Consider the following 8,504-nt stretch of genomic DNA (forward strand, 5'->3'; position numbering starts at 1 on the left):
GAGTCTAGAGGAAATTTGAAACGGCAAATTGTTTAATTTGTGATAAATAGCATGAACTTATGATAAATAGATAAAAAGGGATGAAAATAATTATATCGAAATGTTAATAATAAAACTCACAAAACAAAGGATTTTAATCACGAATAGGGTGATTAAATCTGAATTAAAATACCATGAAAATGATTATCGTAATAAAACTGTTTAAACATGAGTAAATCACTAAAAAAGAAAATGATGAAATAAAAATTGGGTAACGATAATGACTAGGTAGAAGAAATTTAAAACGAATAGTAAATATTTTATGTTTTCTAGATACATTCCATTATTTTATTGGAAATCTAAAGTGTGACTTCATAAATGTCCCCGACTGTTCGACGAAAATATCATTGAAGTCCCCACAAATTAAATTCACGAGAAAATATAATTTTACGCGAAAAACAATAAAAGAACGCTAAACCAAACCAATAATATAATTATTGAAGTCCCCACAAATTAAAATTATTATTATTCATAATTTCAACCACATACACCTAAAGATGTGTGAAAATGTCCCCACTTATCCATTATTAAGGTAGTGAAAAACTCCCACTTGATATTAAATATTTTAAAAACACAAAGTTTTAAATATTCTAAGAAAATACCTATACTTTGTGTATCGCTAGAAATCGAATGTTTTTAAATGTCCCCGGATGTTGGATGTAAAGAACATGGATGTCCCCACATACCAAACTTAAAATCGTGGGTTAAAACAAATTGACACAAAAATCAATTATACGAAAACAAAATAATGCAATAAAATAAAAAACAATATACTAACTGTATATTTACTGGTATATCTATAGATATAAAGATAGATAAACCGAAAGTTATATCTTTATTTATATCTATAGATCTATCTATTTTTATATATTTAGGCATATTTATCTATAGATATATCTATAAGAAAATCAAAAGGCATATTTATAGATTTATCTATCTATCATGATCGTAATCCCGATCCATATCCTTATCTTTATATAAGAAATCAATAACGCATGAAGATATTATTTTAAGTCATATTTCATGAAATCAATAACGCATGAAGATTTCATTTTTATTTATAAATATATCTCCTTGAAGTATCTGCTACTTTCAATTGTTCCAAAAGTAGTTTGAATAAAACCGTAACACGCGAGTCTGCAATTTTTTTGACACCCGAACTCAATATTTCATTTTAAAAACAGACGCTTTAAACACCACATTGTTCGAAACCCCCTCTTCCACCATGAGTTATCAAACTAAAAAATAAGTGACATTTCAAACATTAAGTTTCAATAGTAGTTTTTATTGGCGACGATTATTATTTGTCTATCCCATAAACACAATATTGAAGTGCACGAACTTTTTTGTAGACTTCCATACACTCAGGAAGACATACTTTTAAGTTTTGTATGTGACAGTTAGGACGACATGCTTTTGCGGTTTTTTTTATGCAGTATCTAAAATACTCTGATGATACTCGGCACAAGCACCGAAATCGGCATTCATCTAAGTGACGATGACGGTCTTGACAGTCAGAGGGCATGAGGCAATCAGCGGTAAAATTTGTTTTTTGGCAATCTACGAGCTCGCATTGATGTATCGTTTGACGGTCGCACACTGAGTCCGAATAGATATAAATTATTACATTTTAAAAAATTAAATCAAACAAACTTTTTTGCATTAATACTAATTTTAAAAGTATTTTATGTTTTTTATAGTCCTGGCGCGCTTTCTTTGACTAGGTTTCTCCAAAAAAATTCCAATTTTAGGTAAAATATATAAATTAATATACATAGTGTACTCATTTCAAAAATAAATTGATTTAAAAAAAAAAAAATATTTAGTTGGGACAAAACCTAAATCAGATTTTTTAGAGATTTTTATGTTCTTGGTAGGATCAACTTTTTGCTGGTGAATTTAATAGATTAGAGTTAGATCGCAATTTTGGTCAGCTGCGAATTTTTACTAGATATTCATATTTGTAAAAGTTAATTTTTAAATCTGCGAAACATTTGGTAGCAGCGTGAAAACTGAAATTTTAGTTTTTACGTAGCTTTGATCCAAAATGAAATCACAAACTATTTTTTCTTACAGTCTCCGAGTTTCTTCTTGCCATTGGCGTTAAGAAACAGATATTGACCAGCCAAAAGGAATACCAAGCATTTAAATATCATTTCTGCAAAAAAAAGTAAAATCTTAATACTTGGAATGAAACTGAGAAACTTAAATTTTGTTACTCCGTGCCGGAACTGATTTTTAAAAAATACATTTGTTACCTTAGAACGATCTTTATGCAAAAGCCAAAAAAGATTACGAAAAGGATCACTGGAGTTAAGATCAAATCCGCACACCTCTTTGTTACGTTTAAAACTGCTTTCAAATAGACTTCTATTTATAATGATGCGCCACAAGAATGGCAAAACTATTTCCATAATATTAATTTTGAAATTTATGAAACCAATTGTCTGCTTTTTAAAAACGACAACGATATCGTTAATCAAGAAAATACAATGGCGATATAAACTTTCCAAAATATGTTACATTTCACAAATAACTCTTTTAATTGAATACGTAGAAAATCATCTCTTTCGATACGACTCGAAAAGAGTAAAAAGGGCAATAACGACGAAAAATAATGTTCTTTTGTTACGCCAATTTTTTTAAACTTGCGATGAAATGAATTAGAAGAGATTATTTTCATAGGCCGGTTATTTCTAAAGCTCATTATTGTGTTAATTTTTAAAATGCGTTTATATATCAAATGGAGCCGTAAGTTACCTTTGGTCAAATGAGATTGTTCAAGGTAATTTCGGTGACAATATAGAAGTGGGAGCCCGTAGACTGAAAAGTGAATAAGAAGCAGTCCATCCAAAAGGACCCACACAGGCCTAATTCGACTCGGGACTCGGGAAGTCAATTACCTTTGCTTTATATCTTTAACTGACATTATTAAACCTGCTCAAATAAATTGAAAAAAATCGATAATAAGAAATATGGTCCAGGCAAATTGTTAAGTTTCGTATAAAGTCTGGCGGGACTAAAATAGTGTGGTACGACTTGTTATGATGTATAATAAGCTAACCCTTTTTTTAATTTCGAGTGTTTTTAATCAAAAGATTTGGTCAGCCAACTCTGAGACGAAATTACCCCGATTTTCAATTGGTGCCAGGTTTTTATTTTTAAACCAACAATAATATTGCCAAATCGTTTAAAATAATTTCAGTTTCTGAATAGCGAAGCTCAAACTAATATTGCAAGTCATTCGGTCTAAGAAGCTCTTTTATAATCGTTGTCGAAGTTGGAGCGAGCCCGCGATCACTTCTTTAAAAGTGTGGAATGTCTTTGCTAGAGGCCCTTACAGTATATTTGGGTATCAAATGGATGACACGCAAAGATATCGCAAATTAATTGTACTTGTTGACTCACTTTAGTATGAACTCAGGCTGTTATGGGAAACATTACTGCAGGGATAAGAGAAATAAATATTTTCACGTTGAAAATAGCCGTTACTGAAATTTGCTTGTGTGAAACCATCCTATTTTCTCGGCTTGGTAGTGGCAGGTTTCAAACCAATGAAATTTCGTATAGTTGATTTAACTCTAAAAAAGATTTTCGAAATACAGGTGGCAGGAGGCCAATTTAAAAATATCATTGCTTTTTTAATTTTGTCTCGTTTGATATCTTGATCAGTCATGAATATTTAAAAAAAATTCTTCCCGGCTAATCGAGAGTGCGAATGTCGAAGTTAACGAACTATTGCTCTTGATCTTGATATAATAGTGGTAGCTTCTTACATTATAGTACAAAAAACGCCAATTTGAGATTTGATGACATTCGAGAAATTATGTTTCATATAATCGAGTTTAGTAGGTTTGTTTGCACACAACCAATAATTTGTGAATAGAGTAAGACGCTCAGAGATAAGAGAATAGATATTAAGCTCATATGTTATTTAACGAAAATTTCATAAAAGATTAGTTTCAAAAAAATATTTAGTTGGTAACATACGGATGATTAATGTAAAGAAATTAGTCTTGCCCACTTAAATTTGAGCTAATTCACAATGTTAGTTCAGATTCGGGTGTCTCTAAAATATTAAATAATTGGGCCATTGTGAAGAATAGACCTTAACTTTCTCGATTTTTAATAATTATAATACCTATAGTTTTTGTTAGAATAATAAATAATATAATTAGTATTTGGCCAACTTATATAATTATCTGCAAAATCAGATTTTAGCGGCTGGTTTCTAAAATAATAAGTGATATATCTATTGGTATATCTATACGTATTATGATATTTATTTATTTTAAAAGATATTGTATTATTTTGGCTATGTTTAGTTGATATTGGTGTAAAAATATATTTACACACGATTTTAATTTTTATATGTGGGGACCTCAATTCCAACATTCGGGGAATTTTTATCTAATGATTCAAAATATTGGGATATAATTAGAAAATGGAAAATTCGTGTTTAAAAAATATTTGCTTAAAAGTGGGGACTTTCACGATCTTCAGAATGGATATGTGGGGACATTTACACTCATCTTTATGGCAATGTTGTTAAAAATTTTAGTATGGTAACCACACTAAAATTTTTAGATCATGTGATATTACTTTTTGGGAAGCATGCATTAAGAAATCTCAATCGTGCTATTCCAAAGAATGTACCTCAACTTTAAATAATACGACAATACGTACGGCGTGGCGTACAATGTATATGTGTGAAATTGCCGGAGCTTTTTGAGATAGTAATGGAAGATGATAGTACAGAGTTAGGAAATTTATTATCTAAAATGTGGCTCCAAGCAATTGAAATAAACGAAGAAAGTTCAAAATCTGACGATTTCTTTATCGTCGTTATCACCATTGTAAATCGTATAAAATAAAAATTCCAACTTAGTATTCAGAATTTGTTATTGTCCATGGTTAAAAACTATAGTTAGTAATTTAAAAATAACCTAATAAAGGTTTTTAAATTCTAATCTCCATGTGTAATTATTTTATTTTTAAATTACTAACTTAGTATTCAGAAATAATTTTGAAATAGGCATTATCTCAATACAGTTTATCTCAGCTTTAACGTTAAGCTTTGGTAATAACAGTTACTTTTGGAAAATAGAAATGACCTAATCAGGTTATTAATCACGCGTAACCATTTCTAACTTCCCTATTGTAAATTGAATCTAAAAACCAGCTTTATGAAAAGAAACGCTACATCTGGAGATAAATCCATCGAAGTCGCCAAGAGATAATTTGGCCGCTACTCTGCAGATGGCGGTCAGGACCTTAAATTTAAAATACTAGACGCGAGTAGGGGGAGTTAGGTAGTTCAGCGGCTAAGCAGAGTTCAATGCTATCGTAGTTTGTTCTTAGTAAAAACGTTAATCTGTTCTTGTTTAAATGTATTATTTTTTCCAAAATATTAAATTGTTTTTAAATTAATTTCTGTTGGCAATTCTCTAATTTACTCCGATTTCTATTTAGTTCCAAATGTTTATATATGATTACTCATATGTAGTCAATATTCATTAAAATTGTAGTAAAGTGAATTTTTATTGCGTTTTTAAAATCAACTCAACTTTATTTAAATTTACTTAAAGTAACTTAAATTTACTCGATTTTACTCAAATACACTTGAAAACTTTGAAATATAACCAATCGTTCTGATATAACCTTGATTTTCATCAATTATAACAATAAAATTAATTTTCTCCCATAATTTATCGAATAACTCAATTTCAATTATTTTTGAAAAAAATTATATCAAACAACTTTTAGATATTTTGCCGACTATTTATTTTTTCAAAATTTTTCAATTTTGATATATTTTTTTTATTTTTGGTCAAGTGTGACGAAATTGACCAGAATAAATATTTTTTTATTAATTTCCTTAAAACAATATAAATTAGATTAGCATAGAAGGGTATCTAATCCTAGTCTTTACCCTAACTTTTTATCCAACAATCCATAATATTTATAAAAGAATATTTCACTAATTAACCCAATTTTTTTTAAAGAATCAAAGTCAAAATTAGCATAAACAAACTTTATATAAACCTCACGTAAAACCGCAGCGGCTGGCACGCTTTTAGCTGGCTAATTCACTTTAATCTATGTATAAAAAAATTAAATAAACATAAATAATATTTCTACCCCAAAGTGTATCAAAAAACATAAAAACTTAACGATTTGAGCTTAAATTAATCTATCGAGTAACCTTAACAAAACAATAATTCCCCAAACGAATACCTAACCAAGGATCCTATATGTTAGAAGGATATGAGGCGAGGGACGAAAAATGGCAGTGCCGTCGGTGGGTCATGCGCGATAGCGAATCCGTCTTTGATTCCGTCAAGGACAAACACATGAAGGAAGCACCGCCAAAATTTGTCCTTGAGAGAATAGAAACAAGACGTCCCACGTTTAGAGGCTCTTACCACTTACAATAATTTATATATAAAAAACCTAATTTTCCTTTTTCGTTGATGTGGGGGTAAAAAGAAAAAGAAAAAATTAAGTTTAATAAGTCACTTATCTCCCGCGTCTGCAAAGGGCACTGTGCAACAACACCAAAACTTAAAAGTAAGCTAACTAAGCTTTTAGGCCCATAACCTAACGATGAGAATCACTCCTTTTATAATCATAACACCTGCTAACCTCATTTTTCTAATAATAGTTTTATTAGGACCAACAATCTCACTAGAGCAACCTCCTGATTTTTAGTCTGATTTGGGCTCGAAATAAACTTGATAGGCCTTATTCCATTAAATATTAGTCGCTCAGAAGCCGCTATAAAATATTTATTTGTCCAAATGGTAGCTTCTTCTATACTTATTATCAGATCTGTACAAATATAAATAAATTTTTCATTTTCATCTCTCACACTCTTAGCGTTAATAGCGAAAATTGGAGCAGCCCCACTACATTTTTGGGTTCCTACACCAGAGATCCTGGCAGTTGTAGAGATGCGAAACTCGGCCGAAAACCTGACAAAAAATGCAAGCATCAGCGCCGCCCTTCGGCCGGAAGGAAGCGCCCGTTTCAAGGCGAGAGACGCAAAAATTGTAAACAACGGTAACAATCCTAGGATCTCTGCGATTACTCCCCACGTACAGGCGTCGCTGCGATCGGCAAAAATTTGAAAAAAACTGAGAGTGTAAGTTGGCTAAACACATTTATTATCCTTACATGACAAATCCTTACAACGAATTACCTTAACAATAACAAAAATAAATCTTTTATTTTATATTGTTTTATCATTAATTTTTTGAGTCTTAAGAGGGTTTAATCAAAAGAAATTCTAGGGTTTTCGTCTATCTCCCATTTGGCATGGCTCCTAGTAGCCCTAAAACTTAACTTTTCAATTAAACTTAACAATTTTCTAGTCTACACAATTACCTTAGCCATTCCATCAAATCTTTTAAATAAGCGCAATATTAGCTCACTTAACAAAACTTTATTTATAAATAAAGGATCTAGAATACATCTATATCTATTAATATTAAGTTTGGGAGGGATAGCCTCTATAATTGGATTTTTCCCAAAAATTCTAGTTCTTTCAGCACTAGTCACAAGTACTAGATACCTCCTAATTTTCTAAATATTACTAGGGTCCATAATTAACTTACATTTTTATCTACGAATAACCTACAGCACCCTCGTCATGTTCAACCAAAGACCTCCTAAACTACAAAAAGAACAAAACTGGCTATCAATTTTGTTCCTTTTATTAGGCCCGCTAATAACACTAAGCTATTAAAGCTTTAAGTTAAAAAAATATAAACCTTCAAAGTTTACATTAATTAAAGTTAAGCTTTAATAACGTAAATCTTAAAATTTGCAATAAAATGTTTTTTAGACTATAAAACCCTAGTAAAAGGAATAAGCCATCAACAAATTTACAATTTATCTCTTATCTTCAGACATTTTACCGCGATGAATATGTTCAACTAACCATAAAGATATTGGGATACTATATATAATTTTTGGGGTTTGAGCCGCAATGGGCGGTTCTGCCCTAAGCATCCTTATTCGAATTGAATTAGGGCAACCGGGCTCAATAATAGAAAATGAAAAATTTATAACGTAATTGTTACATCCCACGCTTTTGTCATAATTTCTTTATAGCGATACCTATTATAATAGGTAGTTTTGGGAACTGATTAGTTCCTTTAATGTTAGGGGTCCCAAACATAGCTTTCGCCCGTTTAAACAAAATAAGATTTTGGCTACTACCCCCCTTCTTCCTACTGCTTTTGAGATTAACTTTAGTGGAAAGAGGCGCAGGTACTGGGTGGACGGTATACCCCTATATCAAGAAATTTGAACCATAGAGGGCCCTCTGTTGATCTAACTATTTTGTCTTTACATTTAGCAGGTATTTCCTCAATTCTTGGGGCTGTAAATTTCATCACAACTGTAATTAATATACGAACCCCAGGGATAAGTTTTGAACGAGTGCCTTTATTCGTCCGGTC

General features: G+C 30.9%; 1 long non-coding RNA gene across 1 annotated transcript; it reads right to left on the bottom strand.

The window, feature by feature from the left end:
* Positions 1-1,303: 1,303 nt before the first annotated feature.
* Positions 1,304-2,408, bottom strand: LOC149937516 (uncharacterized). The gene is made up of 3 exons (XR_016472164.1): positions 2,298-2,408; positions 2,114-2,197; positions 1,304-1,638 (listed from the first exon to the last, which is right to left on the bottom strand). It is a non-coding gene; the product is annotated as an uncharacterized LOC149937516 (long non-coding RNA).
* Positions 2,409-8,504: the final 6,096 nt, after the last annotated feature.

The sequence above is a fragment of the Leiobunum rupestre genome, chromosome 7 (assembly GCF_980474605.1).
Source record: "Leiobunum rupestre chromosome 7, qqLeiRupe1.1.hap1, whole genome shotgun sequence".
In the NCBI taxonomy this organism is placed as follows: domain Eukaryota; kingdom Metazoa; phylum Arthropoda; class Arachnida; order Opiliones; family Sclerosomatidae; genus Leiobunum; species Leiobunum rupestre.